The sequence below is a fragment of the Polypterus senegalus genome, chromosome 2 (assembly GCF_016835505.1).
Source record: "Polypterus senegalus isolate Bchr_013 chromosome 2, ASM1683550v1, whole genome shotgun sequence".
NCBI classification, from domain to species: Eukaryota; Metazoa; Chordata; class Cladistia; order Polypteriformes; family Polypteridae; genus Polypterus; species Polypterus senegalus.
The window spans coordinates 82,532,150-82,558,294 of NC_053155.1; positions in this window are offsets into that span (position 1 = coordinate 82,532,150).

The following is a 26,145-nucleotide window of genomic DNA, read 5'->3' on the forward strand; positions in this document are numbered from 1 at the left end:
ATTCCAGCATTAGCGGATATGTATTTCTCTGAATTTATGGTCAACTTCAAACTATATTCTTTTAGCATTTAATGCTTTTCATTTATTTGAGTGATCTATAAGGTCTCATGCTTTGATATATGCATGTATATGTATACAGTGACGTTAAATTTTTATGGATGTGCATAGACTAACTAACTAATAATCATCTGTGTCAGAACAATTCCTACAACAAGTTTGGCATCACATATCATAGCATAACAACATGCACTTTCATTTCACCTCTCTTTTGTTAATTTTCAAAGATCAGTTAGCTGTGATTCCCAGAAGAACATCAGCATAATTACATTCTGCTCTCCTTTGGTACACATGGTAAGTAGCATGTCCATCAAATTTGGTTACATGGCCAATCCAAGGGTTTTTGTCATCCCAGGTAATGTTAGGGGAACCTGGGCCAGTTACAAGCCACTGTTGCTTCAGCAATATGATGCCAAAAACATAAAAGAAGCAGGCATCAGTTTGGAGTCTCTGACCATACTTACTTTTTCTATTCTGATTTACCCAGAGGTATATAACTGTTTCAGTCTATGCTTAGATCAACATGATGATCAGCTAAACAATGATACATACCAATTTCCTTTTATGAACAATAGTATAAACACATTTTCTTTGATTAAACAATAGCATTGTTTTCAGCTATCAAGAAGTACAGTATATTGTGGAAAAATAAAAATCAGTTATTGATCAAATCTGGTGTGTGTGACAAGGGCCACGAGAAGTCTGTCTTGCGACAAGTGCAGCTTCTGTTTTCTGTAACGAACAAGAAGTTACAAGTGCCCAACTGATGACCTTTAAAATTGTGTAACTACTGATCCAAACAAAATTATTGTAAAGATGTAATGTCTTGAAATTCTTGTGCAACTAAAGTCATAAGGTCAAATTTTGCGCTTAGCATTATAAAAGATTTAGGACACCGACACCTGGGCGCAGATGAAGGGCAGGTGTCCTAGGACTGTGCTTCTCTGTCATTCTTACCTTTGCCTGGTGTGTATTAATAAAATATTTTTTACTAACTTTAATTATATCTCTCTGTCTTCAGTCACAAGAAATGACACTAGAGAAAAAGTGTCCACAGTTTTCTGGCGCCCGGACGTGGGGCAGGAGACGGCCGGCTGACTCCTCGAGCGGGACGATCTCAGCGATCTGTCTTCTTGAAGCAGACTGCCGCTACAGTGTACACCGGCAGCAGAGTAAGCAGCTCCGATAAAAGTTAGGACTGCCCTGTCCTGAGACGACTCCTGCGTGAGGAGTCCCCGGTCTCCTTCTGGTACAACCACGGTGACTGAGAAGGATTTTCCTGACAGAGCTGACTAACACCCAGGCTGGGGTAAGTAACCCGGAGGTTTCCGTAAAAAGATAAGCTGGGGGCGGGCTTGCTGTAGAGTATAAAAGTGACCGGGAATAGTAAATGGAAAAGAAATACCTTGTTTTAGGTCACTCCTGTTGGGAAAGATAGTATAGAACACTATCCTCTGGGAATTAAAAAGGGGGATTTAGGACGGGATCCGGTGCGTGGCACACCCATAAACCCGGACAAATCTATTGGACAGAGGATAGAGCATAGAATAGAAGAATAACAGGTTAAAAAAAACAAGGGGAGTAATAAAAGTACGTACTAGAAATAAATATTTGCTTTCACCGTGCACTGTGACAGTAACGTAGGAAATAGTGTAGTATACTTCCCCTGGGAATATTAAAGGGAACGTTGGGGCGGGTGAGTGGCACACTCAGCATTCCAATAGTTCATCGGACAGGGGACGAGTAGGACAAGGATAGAAAGATAAATCTGGCACAGGGCTCGGGGGGGAAAAGCAAAGGAAAAAATGGGAATACATAACAGCAAGCCTGCCAACCGGCGCCCGGGTTCAAGTCTTTTATGCTGGAAGGATTGTTTTCGGAGGATCAGCAGACGCCGCACAAAAAAGGGTCACCTAGAAAGTTAATAGAGAAAAACACAGGATTGGATTTTAAAAGGGCATGTAAAAAATGGAATAAGCAGAGCGGTGGACATTAGAAGGGACAGAAGACGCAAGTGAAATTCAGGAAATTAGAAAAATATTATGTAGAAATGCACAAGGGTGTTGTATGTAGAAGTGTATGAGGATGTTGTAATAGAGGTATGTGTTATGTATGACAGATGGGAGTTGGTTATTAAAGATTGTAATTTAAAGGCAGTACAGAAATGAATTATTGGCTGCAGAAAGTTAGAACTAGAAAAAAAAAAAGACCCGTTATATCCCACACTTGTTCCTCCACCACCTCCAGCGCCCACCGCACCAGAATTAAAAGATGATCCCTTGGGGTCTGGTTTCTTTGAAGAATATCATTATGATCCCTCATTACACACTGATCCGGGAATGACAAAAGTAACGTAATGGGTTCGGCAGGTGGGTTTCACGATCCTAGAACCTCCATTTCACAACGCACTAGAAGTCAAACCCTATTCCTTCAGCCCCCTAATCAAAACACCACCTTTCAATCCCCTTAAAGTCCCCAAACCCACAGGCCCCTTATTGGAATGCCCCCTGATTGAGATCCCAGAACCCCCCCGACATGATTCAATGCAACCTGCAGGAGCTAATAACCCCACTACTGTAATGATACATCGTAACTGAGACATTCAAGAGCTGAAGGACGTTGTGTCCGAATTGCCTGATCCCAAAGTCATCGGTGTGTTTAAAAAATTCATAGAACAATTACAGCAGCTGTATGATATGTATAAGCCTAATGCCGCAGAATGGACTCAGGTGCTGTGGAGAAAGCTTGGCACCACATGGGAGACTGTCAATCATGGACAGCATAACGGAAACCCGTGGCAGTGGAACGAGGCGTTGCCTCGGGGCCGGGATGAAGGTCCCTTTATTACGCAATGGGAACATGTTAAAATAATATTAAGGACAAGTATAAGAAAGGCAGAGACTGGTCTCTTATCTCGGCTGCCAAACAGAAAAAAAGAGACAGTAGATGAATGGGCACACTGAATTTAAGAGTTAATGGCAACACACTCCGGCCTTGAAAATCCAGACAACCGAACTAAAACTGCAGTTCCTCTTTTGTTTCCGGACTTAGAAGCGACATTCAAAACAAGGTATCCTGTATTAGATGAGAGGCTGCCGCGTTTGAGGAAGTAAAACGTCACGCAGCGCATGCTGAACAACAGAGCAAGCAGAAAGAGTCAGACACCCAGACAAAGCTGATTGCAGCACAAATGAACTATTACACTGGTGGGGCCACTCCCGGCAGAAGTCGTGGACGTGGAGGATTTTTCCGGGGACAAGGGTGTGGACGGGGACAAGGTAGCGGATATATGTTACCTAATCCAAGTGGATCATCCACTCAGCTGCCTCCCCCTCCAGATCCAAACGCTACACCATATGCTTGTTACGGGTGTGGTGAAATGGGACACTTCTGCCGCAATTGCCCTCACAAGTGCCCACCCCCTCCTCCACCACCTGAACAATTTGATGTTTCATGGACATAGGAATCCGCAGGGATCCCCAGCCCTTCTCTTCAACTACCTTTGCTCACCCATAATTCAGAGACTGATCCATTATTGACTTTGCTGGCTGGTGAATGGCACTGAAACTGTTTTCCTCGTGGACACAGGAGCCACGCGCTCAGCCCTTTCGCTGAAGGAGGTCCCTGCCTCAAGAGATTCTTCGAGTTCAGCTGCATTCCAGTGATTCCACTTTAACACACTGATTTCTTTTAAATCAGCTCTGTCCAGTTAACCTCTTAGGAAGGGATCTCATGACAAAACTTTCTCTCTCCATTTCAATGAAATGTTTCCCCACACACCATCCTTCTTAAAGCCCTTCACTCATTTCCCTCCTGCTTGTTTCCCAATCTCCAAGCCCCTGACACCCTATTGCACTGCCCAATATTTCCCTATAGAAGTAGACACCCCCTGGCTAGAATCTTTTCTTTCATCAGGTACCTGCCCCGAAACCCTTCACATCCCCTGCATTTTCATTTCCCCCACAAAAGCTGCTCCATTTGTACATCTTACATATTCACAGAATATTTTTTACCTCATATTTCTTTAGCTAAATCAAGCACTGTCCATTGGGTGGAAATCGGATCATGGGTAGAACAATGTCTTAATAGAACAGACTGGGTACATGTTGCTTCAGGTGTTTTGATACCTCAGACCATTTAATAACTAAAGTTGTGCTTCAAACTGATTTTTTAGTACATCGTACATTATGCTGCACTTCCCTTTCTGCGTTGTCATTGCAAACTACTTCCCTTCTTGGCTCTTAGCGCTTCCTGACTCTTTGTGGTCTCAGGGTAAAAATGATTATGGAAGGATAGCCCATTGTGAGCCTCTGGTGATCTACCCTAAATCTTCTTTCCGTCCGCCACGTGCCCAGTATCCTCTGTCTCCTGAAGCAGAGGCTGGCATCTCCGCCATACATTCCGATCTTGTGAAGCGTGCGATTATTCCAATTAAATATTCTCCAGTTAATTCTCCCATTTTACCTGTAAAAAAGGCTGACGGTTCATGGCGTTTTGTTCAAGACTTACGACAAGTGAATGCTGCAATCTTTCCTAGAGCTCCTATTGTACCTAATCCTTCCACTATTCTTTCTGCAATCCCTCCCTCTGCTCGTTATTTTTCAGTAATTGATTTAGCCAATGCTTTTTTCTCTATCCCCGTACACCCTGACTCGCAATTCTGGTTTGCTTTTACTTTTCGAAGCCGCCGTTGGACATGGACTGTCATGCCTCAGGGATATACTGAAGCCCCTTGTGTGTATGGACAAGCGCTTGCTCAAAATTTAGAAGGGTTCTGGCCGGACCGAGGTAGTACATTAATACAGTATGTAGATGATATTATGTTATGCAGTGCTACTGAAGAAGATTGTGGCAAGATACTAAAAAACTACTGCAGTTTCTGGGGGACAATGGACATAAAGTTTCAAAGGCTAAATTGCAATTAATTCAAACAACTGTACAATATTTAGGTCATGACATCACAAATGGAATAAGAGCTCTCTCTAGCGATCGCATTAACACCATTCAAAATCTTCCCAGACCTGTCACAAAACAGCAGGTCATGTCTGTATTGGGCATTCTGGGTTACTGCCGGCAATGGATTTTGAATTTCACTGAAAGAGCACAGCCGTTACAAAATTTAGCAAACACCCCTGGCCTTCCTCTTTCTGGTCAGGTGCAATGGTCCGAGCAGGCTGAGAAGGCTCTCTGTGACTTAAAAAATGCACTTTCGGTGGCACCAGCCTTGGGCCTTCCGGACTTTTCTCGTCCCTTTACTCTGTTCGTGGACGAAAAGGGGGGATATATGAATGCAGTTTTAACACAATTACATGGGGATAAACAAAGGCCAATAGCTTATTTTTGAAAAAATTGGATCCTGTGGCCGCAGCACTTCCGCCTTGCCTTAGGGCGGGGGCTGCCACAACAGAAGCTGTGCTAGCCAGTACAGATATAGTGCTCATGAGCCCCCTAACAGTAAAGGTGCCTCACGCTGTACATTCCATTTTAGTACAGGCTAAGACCTCCCATCTCACTACTGCTAGGGCAATACACTAATTGCCATACAGAAATAACAAAGGTTGTAAAGCCTCGAGTAGATCTACAAGAAACACCTTTAGAAATTGGAGAAAATATTTTTGTAGACGGATGTTCTTTGGGGACCGCCTGCTGGAAGCAAATCGAATTTCATCAAGTTTAAGTGCACAAGCAGCTGAATTAATAGCGCTCACCCGAGCATGTCAGCTGTCCGATGGAAAAATCATAACAATTTATACAGATTCCAGATATGCCTTTGGAGTCTGCCATGATCATGGGGCATTATGGAAATTGAGGGATTTAAGACCAGTACTGGCAAGCCCATCCAACATCAAAAGTTAATCGAATCCCTCTTGGAAGCCATAACTAAACCATCAAAACTAGCGATTGTTAAATGTCAAGCTCACACAGGAAAACAGGACCTTGTCAGCAAAGGAAATGAATTGGCAGATTACTTTGCTAAAGAGGCGGCATACAGTAACACACCAATCTCTTTATTCCAACAGAGAAATGACAAGGACCCGATAATCAAATTATTTCTTTACAGAGTGCAGCCACGGACATTGAAAAGAAAAAGTGGTCCAAAGAAGGATCCCTCTCTGATGGAGTCTGGACTCATCAGCAAACTAACAAACCTTTTCTCCCAAAAGCTTCTTTTCCAGGTATGGCAAAAATAGCCCATGGCCTTGACCATGCTGGGAAAGATGCCATGGTTCAAGATGTTGAAAAACATTGGGAAGCTGTAGGCTTCTCTACATATGCAGAGCAATTCTGTAGACGCTGTGCATTATGTGAAAGGTTTAATGTAGGAAAAGGCACTCAGGTAAGTCCCGTTACTCCTAACCCAATGGGTCCGTTTGAACACCTCAAAAATGGATTTTATTGAACTAACACCGTCTAAAGGTTACCGATATTGCCTTGTGATTGTCGATGTGTTCTCCCGATGGGTAGAAGCTTTCCCTTCAAAACGCAATGATGCCAAAACGGTTGCTAAAGCACTAATTAAAGAAATTATTCCAAGATGGGGCATCCCAAAAGCTACAGACAGATAATGGTACTCACTTTGTGAATTCCATAATAAATGAATTGACTACCTGGCTACAGATCAATGTACATCATTACTGCAAATACCATCCACAAAGTGGGGTATTGTGGAACGATGCAATGGCACCCTAAAAGCTAAGCTTGCAAAAATTTGTGAACAAACCAATTTATCCTGGCCAGATGCTTTACCCCTGGCTTTAATGGGATTGAGGGGACGGACACACGGCAATTGGGGCTATCGCCGTTTGAAATCCTGACCGGACGACCCATGCCCGTTGGCATGGTTATAGGAAATGTGAACCTGCATACTGTGGACAATGATCTTCTCTCTAGTCTTACAGGCCTCCGGCGTCCCTGAAGGAAGTCCACGAGCAGGTTAATCAGGCTTGGAGAACCAGCCCTCCATCTAAGGACTCGCCGATTCCCTTGGGCACCTGGATCCTGGTTCGAGACACCCGGAGGAAACATTGGCATCAGCCTAGGTGGAGAGGACCGTTCCAAGTTCTTTTGTCCACACCACACGCTGTAAAGGTTGAAGGATTTCCCGCCTGGATTCACGCCGCACTGCAAAGATGGCACCCATAATATACATACTCTTGTTGTTTTTTCTTCCATTATCCACTTCACGGGTGACACTGACTTTCCAGGTTGAGGAAACTGCCTCATACCAGGTTGACTTTTGTGCAATTGTTCTGGAGTGATGTGTTTGCAAACACAGGACCAAATGACTGGGGTTATGAACCCTGGCAGGCTACTCAGTATGGCCTAAAGACTCGATTCTCTATTTTAAAGGGACATGCCTCTCATGAGTGTGCTAAGAATCAGTGTAACCCATTAATCATTACTCTAAAGAATCCTTCTTTGCATGATTCAGGAACTTATGTCTTAGCTGCATATGCAAGTGGTCATGATCCCGAGGACTCTTTCAAATTAAGGTCAAGACACCTGCTCCCTCTCCTCTGTCCCCTTTCCTACTTAGTTTTTGACTACTGCATCCATAGCGAGGAAAAACCCTAGTCCAGGCTTTGAATCTAACCACCTTAACAAGCACGTTCTCAGTAGAAACTGGTTATGGAGACCAGAATAGATGGTTACTTATATTATAACCAGCAGCGTTTCCTTAATTTTACTAGAAATGCTATAGAAGGTATTCATGAACAATTAGATCGTACCTCCCTAATGACTTGGCAAAATCGTTTACTTGCTGAGAAAGGTGGAGTATGTGCTATGTTTGGTGATGCTTGTTGTACATATATCCCTAATAATACTGCACCTGATGGGTCCATTACTCGAGCACTAGCCAGCCTAACATCTCTTTCCAATGAACTTGCCACTAACTCAGGCATTTCTGACCCTTGGGATCGATGGTTCATGTCCACCTTTGGGTCATGGGGCCAAAGGCTAAAATCAGTATTTATTTCTTTGGCAGTAGTATTCATTGTCCTTTTACTTATCGGATGTTGCATTGTTCCTCTTATTCGCTATATAATATCCAAATATTTCACTGCTTCTATAGCCAAGGCCTATATGCTACACGAGGAACATATGCTCCAAATTGCCTCTTCAGTTTCCTCATCCCTTTCCCCCTCTCCTCCTCCTTCCCCATCCCTTACCTCCACCTTCTGAATTTTCTTCACTCTTTGTCATGCCCAGATTGATAAAAAGGGGGGAATGTGGAAAAATAAAAATCAGTTATTGATCAAATCTGGTGTGTGTGACAAGGGCCACGAGAAGTCTGTCTTGCGACAAGTGCAGCTTCTGTTTTCTGTAACGAACAAGAAGTTACAAGTGCCCAACTGATGACCTTTAAAATTGTGTAACTACTGATCCAAACAAAATTATTGTAAAGATGTAATGTCTTGAAATTCTTGTGCAACTAAAGTCATAAGGTCAAATTTTGCGCTTAGCATTATAAAAGATTTAGGACACCGACACCTGGGCGCAGATGAAGGGCAGGTGTCCTAGGACTGTGCTTCTCTGTCATTCTTACCTTTGCCTGGTGTGTATTAATAAAATATTTTTTACTAACTTTAATTATATCTCTCTGTCTTCAGTCACAAGAAATGACACTAGAGAAAAAGTGTCCACAATATATAACACTGTTTGCTAATTAGAAACCAATGTCCCCAGAATTTGTTAATTTTCAAAGGAAGCAGGGAGTTCTCTACCACAATATCACATATTGATGAGATACTAATCAAAGCAGTCTGATCTTCATAGCAGATGACTCTTTTGCAAGACAGGAAAGTATCTATGTCCTGTAGATACTGTAGCCATCAACAATAACCTGTAATAGAATCATTCAGAAAAGGCCTTTCCACTTAGCCCAGTCTCAAGCAAAGGTTGCCTATTGCCCTTTCATCTCTTGGTTTTTATAGTAAATTTATAATTTACATCTGTTTTTATTAAAAGCAACACAAAGAAACGTGAAGTTTGTTGCTACATGCATCAATACATTAAAAGCACACAGAGAGAGCCAAATGTGGACAATTTCATAGTGAGAAATTGCACAGATCCCTGGAAAAGATGAAAGTTTGTGCAGGCAGAAATGGAAACATATGCAAGATCGATTTGTAAAGGCAGAGAAAAAACTTTGGGAGAAAAGCCAGGAGATTCTGCTGTCATGTAGGGTCACACACTGAATGTTTGAGAAAACCAGAATGCGCATCTTCCATGTGTGACCGGGTGAGCAGCTTCCGGTGTCAGAGTATAAATGGGCCTTAACAAAATATATAACGGCTATAGTCATATGTCTATGGTTATATGTCTTATCCAATGGGCCATTCAACTGAGCCTTTCCATCTAATAAACAGAATGAAATGGCACAATCTTTGCCCAACTTTTTTTTTAGATGGTCATTAAATGATCAGCGTGAAGTTTTGTTGAGCATTAAGCTGCACTCCCATAGTGGTGTAACAAGGGTTCTCAGTATTCTTCTCCTCTAGTATGTCAATGTTTCATCATAAATGTGAGAAGTGGTAGAAATCCTTTTGCTCTTCCACTTTCCACCTATTCCAGAAGGCACTCAGGGGAGCTCCTTCTCTGCACTTCCATAACCTCACTACTTTACAGTTGAGTTTTGCTGTCACTGATGTCAACAGGAAGAATTTTTTGTTGAATACAACATAAATATTTTTCATTTTGTGGTGAATGTGTGGTAGCCTGATTGAAAAAAGTATTTTGCAGAGACTGAAGACCTTTTAATTTTATTTTTAAGTGACAAGGGAACTGGTCGCACCTAGAAACCTTTACCAAATTAGGTGTCATGGATTATGAGGCACCCAAGACTCTGCAAGCACCAAATGACACAATTTGTTTAGGAGAGCAGGAGAAGATTATTGCTGCAATAAGGGCGCTCATCAGTAAATTCTGTTTTAGCTTTGATGTGAGCACAGTTTAAATTTTTTTAAGTTTAGATTATTCCATGGCAGAATCCATAGCAAAATGTGATTTATTGTGAACATTTATTATAATCTTTGCCTCTACTCTGGGCTGGCTCTGTGTGCTCAGACATACTTGTACAAATTAGGAAAGCGCTATTCTCATTGGCTGATCTAAGTCCGACACCTAGGCAAGTTGGAAAACTAAAAGATATTTACATTTTACTGGTACATTTTTATTGAACATGTGTAAATATGAAATATATTTTACTTTTTTATCAAGTGAAAAATCTGTTTCAAATAAGATTTTTTATTTGTAAGGGGTAATTCAACACAGGGGATTAGTTACTATAGAACTTGTAGCCTCACAGCTCCAGGAACCTCAATTTAGTTGGTTTGTTTTGTAAACTTAAAGCCTGAATAAAAACATAGAAGTAAATTGATTATTCACTATAAAATTCTGAGAGCTCATATAACCCAGTGCAACCTGTGAGAGACAGCTCTTCTTTACTAAACTTATAAACAACAATGCAGAAAATCCAATCTACTGAACCCAGCCCCACTGATGGAATGGATCCTGAAAATGTCAAAGGCTATAAAGTGATACTATTACTGCATTTTTAAAAGAAAATGAAATACAAGATGTAATAGAATAGAAACCTCAAAATCGACCCTTATGGTTGTTAATCTTAATCAAAACACTTTTTTCTAGAACAGTTCCATCTGAATTTCATGAAATACTTAACACAGTTAAAACCATCCATTTGTGTCTTTGATCCAGCTCCAAAGGGTTCTGACGTACTGATTGAAAGGGCACTAGAAGCTGTCAGCTATTCATTCAGTGCTATCACTTTTTCTAGATTGTTTAAAGATTGCTGCAGTTAAAGAAAATAACCTGGACAATTTTAGACCTGTCAACAAGCTTTCTTTTTTCAATAAAATTTAACAAAAATCTGATTTTCAGCAGTTACTGTAGATGATTACTTGAATAAAAAATATCCTCTCAATAGGTTTCAGCCAGGATTAAAACCAAGTCAAAGTAGAGAAAGTGTAAAATAATTAATGATCTGCAAGTAAAAGCTGATGCAAGCCACATATGTGGGTTTGTTCTCTTAGTGTCTAATGAAATACTTTAGTCAGTGGGATTGTCTCTCCAGAAGTGTGACCCAAAATTTGCGTGACAGACATATGAGCGGCGACAAAATAGCGGTGATTAAAATGCGGCATCAAAATCGCGCAGACAAAATCGTGTCGACAAAAAATTTGCGAAAGTTTCATTAAATATGAATTACTAGTTTAAAGTATATATAATAATGTTTATTTTAGAAGTCAATATTATGAGACGTGGCATGCCATCAGCACGGCACGCAGATAGTCCTTAAAATCATGCCCTGCATATGTAGGAAAAATTGCAGCAAGACGTCTTGATAGTTGAGCGTATTTAGACTTGCTGGCTGCCTAACTGCTGGTAATCCTGCTTTGTATACAACGCGTTATGCCAACCCTCGACTGAGTTATTTGTTCGCGGCATGCCATCCACAGTTATAACAGTTATAACCTAGCACATAATGTGTACATAATGCGCACATACGCGTCCCACTCTCTTGGCCTCTGTCACGATTTTGTCAGCGCGCATTTGTCTGTCGTGGTTTTGTCGGGGCTCATATGTCTATCGCTCATTTGTCGGTGAACCCTCTGGAAGTGTCTTAAATTGGTTTCAGTTTAACATACCAAGTAGAAAATTCTCTTTAAGTTGTGGTTATTGTACTATACTTTAGAGATCCGTGATATTATATATGGCATACCTCAGGGATCAAATCTTGGCCCACTGTTATTTTCATTATGCATGTGAATTACCAAAGCTATGTAGATATCACTCTTAGCTTTATTTATCTAGAGCACCAGGAGACTCTGAGACTCTATGCCGTCTGATCCAGTGTCTTACTAGCATTACTGAATGGACGAGTAGTAATTTCTTCAAACTAAGCAAGGGAAAAAAAAAGAGATTTTACCTGTTGACAAAAATGAAAAAAAGTAAAGAATGTATGTGTCATTATGGAATCAAATTTAAACTTCGCATTACATATTAACCAAATTACTAATATTGTGGGGTTTTTTTCATTTAATAAAAATAACAGGATTTAGACCTCTAAAATCATTTTAAAATGCAGAAAAACTAATGCACGCTTTTGATTTAACTTGCTGCAATGCACTCCTAATACTACTAGACTACCTAAGACAGATATAAAATGGCTGCTGCTAGTTCGAAAAGAAGCATCAAAAATCTTAACCAAATAAGACCAAATCTAACCATGTTACTTTTCTAGGTATCGTTCGACTGGTTGACTGTGTTCTTCAGAATTGATTTTAAAAAACTCATATCGTGCTCGTATATACTCTGTCACACACATACATGGAAGGCAGTCGAAGGGTTTAAGAGATTGTACTTCTACACCGGGCCAGAGGGTGGCATTATATGTACTGACTCTCTCTGTCTTCCTTTTTCTCCAGACCCTCCAAAGAAGGATTAGCCTGACATCACTTTTGGTTCCGGTCCTACAAGCACAACCCTTCCTGTCTTCCCTCTCTAAAAGCCCACCTATTCTCAATGCATTTCCTTAGGGACTACACTGTACTTCAATTATAACATACAGTATTTAATACCAAGCATACAGGGTGGCTACCTCAAACATTTTTCTGTCTCTTGTCCCTCTTTAACAAATCATATAATATAAAGCTCTGAAAAACCTTGTTCCTTCTTATATTTTGGAGTGCCTGTCCACCTAGACTTCCAATCATAATCTTAGATCCTTAAACATTGGTTTGTTTAATATTCTGAGATCCTAGCATAAAAAAATATGGAGTGGTCTCCCCTAGACTTTCTCATATACTCAGATATGGGGATGGATATTTGAGGAGTAAACTTCAAGACAATGATTATATCTTTATATTATGCATATTAAGGAACCATCAACAACAAATCAAATTAATAATATATTGAACAATAATTATAAAAGTAAAGTTGAATAAATCGGACTCTGCAGATGCATGAATAAAAAGTAAAGTACCACTTCTGGTTAATGGAAATAGCCCAAAAGCTGATAGAAATCTATGTTTTGTACCTAATTGTATGCAAAATTTGGTTGACCTATGTGAAAGCATACTGAAGTTATCATGTTTACATATACACACACACACAGACATAATTCCAAAAATAGAATTTCCGGACTTGGGGAAGTCTAAAACATTGAGATTCACCAAAATCTCAAAATGGAATTTTTGGAGGATTCCAATACATTCCCTAAACTTCGTATATGAGAAAGTCAGGGAGGTCTAAAATGTCGAGATTCATCAAAATCTCAACATCGAATTACAATACTTTCCCTATACTTCATATACGAGAAAGTAAAAACTGGTAAGACTTCCTGGAATGCTTACCAACAAAGTTACACCAGCACAATACTATGGATCATTTCCAAAATGTTTAAAAACTGTGGCCTTTTAGCAATTCCTTTTTGGTGTGCCATTTGTAATATAATATAACAGATACTGCAATCTCCTAGATATAAAAGATAAAGATATAAAAGACCATGACGTTGCCCCGTTTGCTTTTTCCAGTTTTCTGTGATGGCAAGCTGCATCACTGTTACCTGATCAAAGTACTCTCTTGCTGTCCTTGATATTAGGAGAGATGGAGATATTTCATCTTTTGATGAGGCCTGTTACATCAAATCTTCAAGATTGGTGCATCATAAAAATAAAGAACAACTTGACTATATTTATGCAGTAGACAGTCTTTTTTCTTTGAAACCCATCCCATTTATTTTGTCCAGCATTCCATTGTCTGGAGGTTGTTTTGTCCTCACATCCCTAGCCACCTGACCACAGCGGTAGGATTTTACCTTTGTAATTATTAGAGACTGAAAGGTGCATATAGTTAACAGTAATTTAAGTTAAGCCCAATTCCCCTTCCATGTTTATTTATATTTCTTTATTTGTATTGTTTATTTCACTTTTACTTATTTTCTTTGTTATTGTAACTATTTCGTTTACTTCTGGTAAGCCATGCTGAGCAATGCTTTTTGTATCAAAATGTGCTCTACAAATAAATGTTCTAATTTTGTGCTTTGTCACCAGATTCTCAGGTCGTCTCTTTAAGATTTTTGATCCCTTTTAGCTTTTCTGACCATTCTGGGCTGCATTTGTTCTCTAAATTTCCTTGTCTGTTTATGCCATCTTCATCCCTTTATAGACGTAATCACAATATCATGTACGTGTGAGCTTTTCCTTGGGGCACTTTGGATTCCACCTACATCGTTAAGATGTTGTTATGGTGTATAAAATCTGTACATTTTGGTTTCCATTATATTTTGTTCAAGACAAGACAACAGATGAAATTAACAAATTAAAGCAGGTTTTCTTCCCTTACACCTTACTTTTATAACACTTGTTCATAGCTTCGTGCTAATTTGGTTTTATAGCCCGGGAAAGGATGCTGAGGTGGTACCTCAGGCTATTGAACATTTTATGGATGGACATCTGGAACAACAAAGTTTAGTTTATAGCCTGGGAGTGCTACCTCAAAGTACATCAAAGGTTTTGTTGTGTAGGAGAAACAGACAGTGAATTAATTCATCAATCATTTGGACAGCCAGCCAATCAGGTGCATGTGTTGTGAAACCAAGGCTTGACATTTCATAATAAATATGCCTTGGTTTGGAAAGAAGAGGAGAGAAGCAAAGGGAGAAGAAAGAGAAGCAAAGGGAGAAGAAGAGAGAAGAAGAGGAACGGACGAAGACGGCCCTGGTCGTCAGAAAGGCATCATGAACACCGACTGCTAAATCAAACGCCTCCCTGGGACATTCATCCTTGTCATCTGTAACTTTTTCGTAAGCTTTTTCTAAAGACTATATATATTCAGACTTTCCTATCACTACCTATTTTCTAGTATTCTTTGTTCTTGTGGTATTATTATTATTCTTGTAATAAATACCATGCTGCTTTTAACCTTCAATGCTTTGTCTTAATGTCTAGAGTGATTGAAGTAATAAGTTAGATTTCTTTGAGCACCTGGTGACAGCCGGATTTTTGCCATTATTTCCGTGCTGCGAGGTTTATATGGCTGAGAGTGAAGAGCTATACTCAACAGAAGGGACAGATACGATAAAGAAGGTATTCTTGGCTGATGAATGGCCTATAGTCAAGAGTGCTGAGTCTTTGTATGTTTAAATGTATTCTTGTAGACCAAAAGTAATATTTAGGTCTGAGATATCACTAAAACATCGTATTGTTGTTCGTGCGAAAATAAGTAAGTCTCTTGAAGTGCTGAATGACAGGCTGTTATTCCTATAGCACTTGTGTGGTTTAAAGTGCTAAGGGTTAATCAGCGTGTGTGTGTCATTCATGGAGCACTGTTGTGGTTAGGGTCTGTGTGTGTGTTTATCTGTGTGTGTGTGTGTGTTCATCTTAAAGTGCAACAGTAGACCAACCCGATAACGAACTTGACGAGAACCCTTACCCTTGAGGAAACAGGTAAAAGGGCAAGTGGAGGGAAATACCACGATAATACATTTTGGCGCTGCGAGCAGGGTTAACGGAGTAATCATGTGTTGCATTTTTGTGTGTTTGGTTTCATTTTTCAAAGACAGGGATGGATCGTCCACAGGCGGCAAATATGCTGTAATTGCATGCTGGCATACAGCCGGCACATGTCAGCGTGCATCAACAGCATTTGTAAAGTTTTTTAGGTATACGGTAGAATCAGCTGTTACAGCTGTGTTTTCTCCGCTAAAAACGGAGGCAGCAGCCACAACTTTAACTGCAACGGGTGTAGAGAGTGAAGAATCGCAGGCCGTTGCGCTAGTCAAAGACGCAGAGAAGCCGTCTCTGCATAAAGTGGAGGCAAAGGCGGCTAAAATAGAAAACATACACTTGTCTGCTGGTCAGACAGGTTATGTATTGTTAATTATTATAAAGCAGTTAGTTGTGGAGGCAAGACAGATGAGAAATAGATGGCCAAAAAGTCGCAAGCAGCTAGCAGTACACTTAGAAATGTATAAAGAGAATGCCACACAGATTAAGCAACGATCACTCAGTGTTAAAGTGTGTGCTTTGATTTCGGGGTCTTTTGACCCTGAGAAACAGGAGATAAATGCAGGATAAATTAGTTTGTCACAGATCGTTGCACTCTCATATTTGCTTGCTGATAAGAAAGCCGCTTTTGTTGAAAGACAATGACACGCAGCTGTTACGCTGCACACCGGAGCACAGTTTATAGCAGAGCTGATTGCAACTGAGACAGGAGGCAGTCATTCAAGTATGCTGGTTGTTGTGCAGGCTGAACAGGCAGAGGTGTTTTATGATAGCGAGGCGAGCGGCTTGCAGCAACAGAGATCAGCGGGGGAGGAGCAGTTGTCAGGTCTCAGCGAGGGGTGGAAAGAAAACCCCCTGAGGCCAGTGTTTTAAAGGTGGTCCCCTGCAAATGAGATAAGCGGAATGAGAGTGTAGATCTCACAAACTGACCCTTGTTTTAAGGAAAAAGCACGTTTTTAACTTTGATTTACATTTAACACTGAAGTAGCATTGATCCATATAACTTTAAAGGTGAACAGCTGTTACAGGCTATAGGGCAGTGAAACATCCAGCAACAGCAGTAGAAATGAAGCTGGTTATTGGGAGCATACCTTTCAAAGCCCATGTTGATTAGTGCTGCTTAGAAAACAAAATTGGTATTACAAGCAGCACATTCATATTGGGGAATAAGAAAATGGAAGGCAGTGGCTTACCATCCAGTTTCTGGCACTCAGCATGTAGGGAAAATGTAGCTAGTGAGCTGAGCTGAAAGCTGTTGCTTTGATAGTAAGAAGGACATACTGAAAGGCATGTTGTGATTCACACTAACAGCTGGGTAGTTTTTAGGGTCTTTGTTACATGATCACCAAAGCAGGAAGAAAGACAGGTGTCACATATTTGTTAAGTCTGTCTGGTAGGTAGAGAGCTCTAGGAGTTATTGTGGAGCAGGGACAGAAGGCAGACATTTTAATAAAATATGTGAGCACTCTCTCTTTCTCTCAATTAGAAATTAATATTATTTCATTCACTCTGGTTGTGGACAAAGTATGGCAAGTTGCAGCACTATTAATAATTACACCTGATAACAAGGTCTGGATTAATAGTCTAGGAAGAACATCATCCAGAAAATGAGAAACAGTGGCTGCTAGAAAAAAGGACAAAAGACTTGATTTGACTGAAAGCCAGAAAAAAACTGTTTTGCATCCATTTCTACAGACTTTTTTAGAACCAGAATGAACTGTTTATGTTTGGACTGAATTTGTGTGCGACAAAGTTTTTATACTAGGACCTGAAGCAAGCATCAGAATTCTGCTGAAAGAGGCCAAAGGACTGCATCATCATCACCACCATTGTCGAGCACTGGACTGAGGAAAAGACACCTGGACACTGAGAGATAAAAGCTAAGTGTTCTCTTCCATAAGCACATAACATGGGATGTACTGCATGCAGAGGGAAGCTGGTTTCTAAGGGCAAGACAGGATAGTTTAGGACACATTTGTAGGGATTTCATAGGACCCAAAGGGAGAACAATGATCAAGACAATCAAAAAGACTATGAGGGAATCACTTTGTCCAAAAGGCCTAGACAGATAGGTTATGCCTTATTTTGCATTTGTTTTAATTTTTGTAGCCTGTATATTGATGTGTATAGCCCACTAGGCTAAACTAGGTGATTTAAAGTGATGTCCATTCTGGGGTGGGTTAAATGTCAATATAGTGTCTTGTGTTTTAATGGTCACTTTGAAACAGGCTATTTTCCTCCACCTTTTTGAGGCCCATTAGTTGGGTGTCATAGATATTCTGTGCTTTGTGGGTGATGGAAAGGTGTAAAGGGGCATGAGTGTAAGACCAGTGGTGGAAAAGCAGTAAAGAAGCTTGCAATGTGCTAAGTGAGTACAAAGAGGGGATAAATGGAGTGCTGGATGCCCTAAAGACTATAATCTTAGTCACTTAGAGGCAAGAAGCTGCACTGCAGGGAGCTGCACAACAGTATCTGTGACTGTGGAAGTGATGCTTCAGCGAGGAGGCAGTTAGCATTCCTCTGGTGGTCCTCCAAAGAGTTGTGCTCAGGGTGCACTATAACATTTGCTACATTTGAAGGGGTGGCAATGGCATTTGAGTTCTGTGATTCCACCAGGCTGGTCCCACTCTAACTACAGCTGAGCTAACCACCACGCCACAAACCACCTCACACCTGGTGTGCCTTTTATGGCTACCATAGTTAGGAACTGGGGGAAGTGCATGTCTCAGAGGGAAACCATAAAACCAGGAATATAACATAAGGAAATGGACATTAAAGCTAAATTAATTAGATACATTTCAGCTTTGAATTCTAAACTAGAATGTTAGATTTGCAGTTTTGTTAATGTAATTATTTAGTGAGTAAATTGGTCCAATAATGTGTGCTACAAAAAAAAACAAAGTAAAGAAAGCGTGAACAAAATTTAGAACAAAATAGAGCAACTAAGTTTAGAGAAGTTTTGGGCCTTTTGACAAACTGGTATCCTACATTGTATAAGATATTAAAGTTCAGAACCGTAAAGTTTATCATAGAAAATTCATATGACACTATGGAAATGTAATATAATGTACAATGCAGGAGGTCATAGTTAATTTTTAGTTTTGAATGGGAAAGTGATCACATTAGAGAAGGACACTAAGAGTTGAAGGAGGCATTTCATATGAACACCAAGTAGTGGAATAAGCCAAAAATATTTTTAGTGCTCAAGGAGGGAACAGGAGAGGGTGTCCACCTGTTGGGTGCATCTTCCAGTGGTGATCTGTTGGATGGAAAGACACTTGATGCCCCATACAGGATGTCCCATTTATTCTGGCCAGAATTGGTGGCAGTCGGATCTCTCTACTGATTGAATAAATTGAGCAGGGGAAATTACTTTGGTTTATTTGATAGTTGAGATGAAGGCCTCATCTGAGGAAACGTGTTCCTTCCTAAGACCAAGTATTTAGTTATTAGATGCAAAGACATTATAAAAAACATTTCTGTTGTTTGTATAGAATTGTAGCTTAGATAGATGGACTTGTGTTTAGGGGTCCAGGGGTGGAGTAAATAGTTACCATTGTTTAGGTGAAACACAGTAATGTGGCAGACACTAATTTGGAATTGGCAAACCACTTGAACTTAGAATAGTTGTTTAAGATTTAGGCAATCCAGCTTCCATCTTGCATACAGCATCTTTGGCATTTGAAGAAATAAAGACAAGAGCTGCAGAAGTAACAGAACACAGGAATTACTAGAGTCAACTAGCCAAAGATTCAGAGTCATCTTATGGAATCATTATGAAATGACAATGGCAAATTTTGGGGTATATCTGATGGGATCCTAGTGTAAGAACTGCATCTGCTGATGAAATTTTTCTTTTCTGCTAATTGTAGGAGCTGTGAAGTATTTCAAATGTCCTTGGTGAGCCAAATCTGCTTGAGGGACTGAGTACTTGGGCAGTAGGAGGCGACTGGAAGGGCGTGGGAACACACTACCAACCCGGACGGCCAAGGGTTTGAAGGACTCACAGTTCATCTTTAGTTTGTCTGACCAAAATAGGGGTGGAGTGTTATGGTGTATAAAATCTGTACATTTTGGTTTCCATTATATTTTGTTCAAGACAAGACAACAGATGAAATTAACAAATTAAAGCAGGTTTTCTTCCCTTACACCTTACTTTTATAACACTTGTTCATAGCTTCGTGCTAATTTGGTTTTATAGCCCGGGAAAGGATGCTGAGGTGGTACCTCAGGCTATTGAACATTTTATGGATGGACATCTGGAACAACAAAGTTTAGTTTATAGCCTGGGAGTGCTACCTCAAAGTACATCAAAGGTTTTGTTGTGTGGGAAAACAGACAGTGAATTAATTCATCAATCATTTGGACAGCCAGCCAATCAGGTGCATGTGTTGTGAAACCAAGGCTTGACATTTCATAATAAATATGCCTTGGTTTGGAAAGAAGAGGAGAGAAGCAAAGGGAGAAGAAAGAGAAGCAAAGGGAGAAGAAGAGAGAAGAAGAGGAACGGACGAAGACGGCCCTGGTCGTCAGAAAGGCATCATGAACACCGACTGCTAAATCAAACGCCTCCCTGGGACATTCATCCTTGTCATCTGTAACTTTTTCGTAAGCTTTTTCTAAAGACTATATATATTCAGACTTTCCTATCACTACCTATTTTCTAGTATTCTTTGTTCTTGTGGTATTATTATTATTCTTGTAATAAATACCATGCTGCTTTTAACCTTCAATGCTTTGTCTTAATGTCTAGAGTGATTGAAGTAATAAGTTAGATTTCTTTGAGCACCTGGTGACAGCCGGATTTTTGCCATTATTTCCGTGCTGCGAGGTTTATATGGCTGAGAGTGAAGAGCGCTATACTCAACAGAAGGGACAGATACGATAAAGAAGGTATTCTTGGCTGATGAATGGCCTATAGTCAAGAGTGCTGAGTCTTTGTATGTTTAAATGTATTCTTGTAGACCAAAAGTAATATTTAGGTCTGAGATATCACTAAAACATCGTATTGTTGTTCGTGCCGAAAATAAGTAAGTCTCTTGAAGTGCTGAATGACAGGCTGTTATTCCTATAGCACTTGTGTGGTTTAAAGTGCTAAGGGTTAATCAGCGTGTGTGTGTCATTCATGGAGCACTGTTGTGGTTAGGGTCTGTGTGTGTGTTTATCTGTGTGTGTGTGTGTGTTCATCTTAAAGTGCAACAGTAGACCAACCCGATAACGAACTTGACGAGAACCCTTACCCTTGAGGAAACAGGTAAAAGGGCAAGTGGAGGGAAATACCACGATAATACAGATGTGCATCTTAGTTTGTAGCTCTAAATCAGGAGTAAGTGTAAGTGCACACTAATATCAGCTTTTGTCACTTCCAGGTTTTGCCATTGCCTTGTGCTTGCTGTTGTCAGGACAGGTCCGCACTCTACGTAACCTGAGATATGAAAATGGATAACTGGATGGGATCCAAAACAAAAGCAAATAATGCACTTGACTTATCTGCATTAATAACCAAATACAGGTTTGGCCAATCAAATGGTATTTTGCTTTATATGATTTATAGCAGATAATTAATTAAATAAATCAATATGCTCATTCATTTTTTAATATCCGTTGCAGAGTAAATAATTACATTTTATGATAAAGTATATTCCTCATCTACAGATACGCTGCCAAAATAGTTTCAAAACCACAAAACAAATTATTATTTTCTGTTTATGACAAAGCTAGCAATCCTGAACTAATTTGTGCTTTGACACTGACAATGTGTGACAACATTTTGATAAGCATTCATATCTTTAATGCCAGAAGTGAAAAAAGCGCAAATCCATGACAGTTTCCAAAGCAAAGTATTTCCATCAAACAGGGTGCACTGCAGTCAGACAGAGAGGTACGTCTAGGGGGAAATGGACCCACAGATGAAATGTCACACATACTGCACAAGAATGGCCACCAAACAGTATGAGTGTGGAACAGTGAAATCAATGGATGTGTCAAAATCAGGCGGCACACCAAGCAGAGAACTATAAGAAGACCTCTAGTGATGCTGAGACGAGGCCAGGACACACTGAAGAGCATGAAATAGGCAGCGCTGAAAGCAGACTGCTTAGAGGCTGCATCACAAAGAAGCACTGTGATGAAAATGAGTGATGTGCCAACAGATGGAGCGGTTTGGGACGTGTGTGGTGGAATGAACTGAGGCCAAAACTGCTGAGACCTGGCTGTGGAGGAACTGCCCAAAAACCAGTTTCCAGACATGGCAGACTGATTATAAATGATGACACCTGTTTTTGAAAGCTGCCTGCCTCTTCTCTAGAAATCCAAAGCTTGAGCACAGGGGAAGAGGAGGGAACCAGTCATTCAAGAGGGCCATTTTGATATTCCCCATGGAGCGCTCCTAGGCTGCTGTCCTGTCTTGCTTTAATAAAAGTGCAAATGCCCTCCCTTTTGAATTGATGTGGACATCTGGTTATTGTGCAGCACAGATGTGAGAGACAGTGTGGAATAGGAGAGGCAATCGAGGGCTACGAAAAATGAAGCGCTGCATTTAATGAGAGACGCCTCGGCCATTTCCAGAGACAGCAGCCAGGCGGAACATGTCCACATGTCAGGCTGTTACCAAATTAAATGATTCACTAATTAAATGGTTTCAAGTGTCCAATCAATTGTCATTACCTGGATAGTCTGCCAAGTTGCATCCCTGCAGTGGGTCTAATAAACAAATAAAATGAACCAAACTTAAATATGTTGCAATTACAAGACCAATGTCATTTTCTTTTCTTGTTTATGACTTCTTGGTCTTAACTTTCATGTTAAAAAAGGAAATAACTGTGAGCTAAGAAAAAAATTTCATATATTTATTCGTTTTTTGAAGTACCTTTATCCAAGACAGTGTCGTATGGAACCAGAATCTATACCAGAAGCATTAGGTCCAAAAGCTTGGTCAAATCTGACAGTTTATTATTAAGCAAATTAAATCATGACTCTAATATTTCAAGCCGTACCATACATCCATTTGAAGAACCAGTTTAGTCCAGTATAGCGTCACAAGATTCCAAAGTCAATTTTGTCATCAAATAGTGCAAAGCAGGAGCCCATCCTAGAAGATGTACACCACTCTATTATATTACTGTGGTGCAAAGTCACAATGTCAAAATAATCATTTAAAGGTTGCAACCATCAACGGGTGAAACAAAAAAAAACAAAGCTCAGAATATTAGCTCAGAACATTAACCAAGAATCGAAAACCAGAAACACCAAAGAGGAGCTGAAGTGAGCCCACTTTAAATATAGTGAAGAAACAGAAAAAAAACTGTAACCATTAAATACTCACAAGAAAGATGAGTATAAAGTTTTTGATTATTTTACTTTTTTAGGATGAATTTGAAATTATAGAAATTTACAATGCTGATTGCTAAACAATCACATTGATGGCATCATGATTCCGACATTCCCGGTCATCTTGTATGGTAATGGCATAGCATCTCTCAACAGAAAAGGTGGTGCACAAGAAAACAATACCGTAAGGACTAAATGCATTTTCCACATCTTTATAAACATGCTAAAAAAATAAAAGTAATCAATGGGTTTCTTGGTCTTAAAAAACTCTGAAAATGATGTCGGAAAAAAAAGGACTAAGGAGCAGTCAGAAAAAATGAAGTTATCAGTCATATCATGACACTTAGGAAATCACTGCTTTGGGTATAAAGTTAGAGCACAAAATGGCAAAAAGGGTGAGCAGGCTTCCAAATGCTACAAGCCAGACCAGGACATAACTGAGTCTGACCCCACAAATAGCCCTCACCACAGGTAGCGTGATCCCATATTGAAAAGGCAGGTTCAAGGTCAAAATGAAGTTCAGGCTTTTAAAACTTTGAAACTACTTTTAATGTTTAAAATACACAATAATGAACTTCAAAGGGAAGGATAACCATAAACTTTCTGACAACATAATACAAAGTTCCTTATATATGAAAGAGTTTTTTTAAATAAACAAAAAGGAAAGAAAAACGAGACAAACAAAGAAACAGGCAAAAAATAACGCAAAAAGCATTTGCCTAAAAGTCACTCTAGGGCTAATAGGCCCAAATCCACAATTCAGTTATTATTAACCAAAGGTAGAGCAAAAATCCGCAATAATCCAGAAAATCCAAGAAAACGGTTACAATGTACAATCTTTATACTCCATAAACCCCAACAAACTTCTGAAGGACTCATCTCCTTAACTTTAATAATATCTCTGAGGGTGGTCCCTTTGAAGTGACATCATGGTGGCCTCACATCTTGGAGATCCACCCACAGAACACAAGAAATGTAGCCTTCAAGAACATATACCCATAACAATCATTTACATAAAAAATATTAACAGAAATTACATAAAAACCAAATATATGACAAATAATTAAAAAATGTTAACAATAACAATGAAAATAAACATAAGCCAGGGAACAGCCCCTCACTGCTACAGAGACAAACTTGAGCACAAGTTACAACAGAACAACATGAAGGAAGTGTGGAATGGGTTGGGGACTATCACTGCCTACAAGCAAGCTGTAAAACATGGCAAGGAAGGGGTTCAAGAGCAGGGCTAATGAACTGAACCAGTTCTTCAACAGGTTTGACTCATTGTTGTCAGTACAGCTCTCCCCAACACTACTACCCTCTTTGAGTGAGCTGAGGAAGTTCTAGAATCTCAACTGCCGTCTGAACCCTGCATGATCTTCCTCTACAATGATATCACACCTGCGGTCCCCAGCTCTTTTCCAAATTCTGGATTTTGTGTCTCTGCTGATGAAGTGAGGAGAGAGCTGGGAAAACTCAGCATAAACAAATGGATGGAATGAGTCCTGTGGTGCTGAAAAAATGTGCTAGCCAGCTCTGTGGGATTCTACAACATCTGTGGAAAACATCCTGCATGGTCCCAGTGCCAAAGGAAGCTCATTCCTGTGATCCCAAGGATTTCAGACCAGTTGTTCTTACTTCATACATCATGAAGACCTTTGAGAGGCTAGTCCAAAAACAGTTACAGCCCCTGGCTTCAGAACATCTGTATCATCTGCAGTTTGCCTATCAGACACATACAGTAGGTGTGGAAGATGCTGTCATCTATATGCTCCCCAGAACCTACTCCCACTTGGACAAAGCCATAGTCAGGATAATGTTCTTTGATTTTTGTGGTGCTTTTAACACCATTCTGCCTCATCAACATGGAAAAAGCCAAAAGCTTTGCATCTTGATGCCCCCACAATCTCCTGGATCATGGATTACTTGAGTAACAGACAGGAGTTTGTGAGGGACTGTGTGTTAGACATGGTGGTGTGAAATACTGAATGCCTCAGGGAACTGTTCTCTCTGCCTTCCTATTTAACCTCTACAAAACAGATTTCCAGCACAATACCAGTGATCAAGATCTACAGAAATGTTCAAATGACTTGTCCATCAAGGGCTGCATTAATAATGAAGATGAGTCAGAGTACAGGAAGGTTGTGGAGGACTTCATCTTATGGTGCAGTGGAAACAACCTGCAACTAAACATCAAGTTGCAAGAAAAAGAGCTGGTGGTGGACTATAGATAGATAGATAGATAGATAGATAGATAGATAGATAGATAGATAGATAGATAGATAGATAGATAGATAGATAGATAGATAGATAGATAGATAGATAGATAGATAGATAGATAGATAGATAGATAGATAGATATTAATAGGCGTGCCAGGGAACCTCTGAGATCTGTCACCATCCAAGAGGAGGACATGGAAGTGGTGCAGAGTTACATGTACCTAGAGGGTCCATATAAACAACAAACTGGACTGGTCTGACAACACTATGGTGCTGTCCAAGAAGGGCCAGAGAAGGCTGTACTTTCTAAGGAGACCCAGGTGTTTTGTTGTGTGCATCAAGCTGCTGGAAATGCCCTATCAGTTCATTGCAGCCAGTGTGTTGCTATAGGGGAAGCAACCTGAGCTAAAAAGAAGCACAATGCTTGAATAAACTTAGCCTGCTCCATCACAGGGCAAATCATGGACATGCTGGAAACTGTTGTTGAAAAGAGTATGGTGGCAAAATTGGATTCCATCATGAAAAATATCCCCATCTCCTCCAGGAGGCGCTCTCTTGGAGTACTTTTAGCTGCATGCTCATTTCACCACTTGGTGCTAAGAAGCACCTTTATGGTTATTTTCTGCCTGCCCACTACTATCAGACATTTCAGTGCAACCTCCAGGGGCAATTGTTAAGTTTATTTTGACACATTACTTTGAAATATCTGAACAATATACATCTATTTCTTTATTTATATTTCATTATTTTTTATTTACATATCAATTGATTGATTGGCTGTCTTATTTGTCCTGTGAGCCCTTATTTTTGTTTTTATGTTTCCACTTCTGTATGCATTCTGTATGAATTTCCCCTTGGAATTAAATTTATCTAATCTAATCTCTGAAATATCTGCTTTCATCCACCTGCTTATTCAGTTCAGGGTTATAAGGATATGGCACCTGTTCTGGCAGCACTAGACGTAAGACAGGATCCAACTCCAGATGGGGTGCAATCTTTCGTGCAC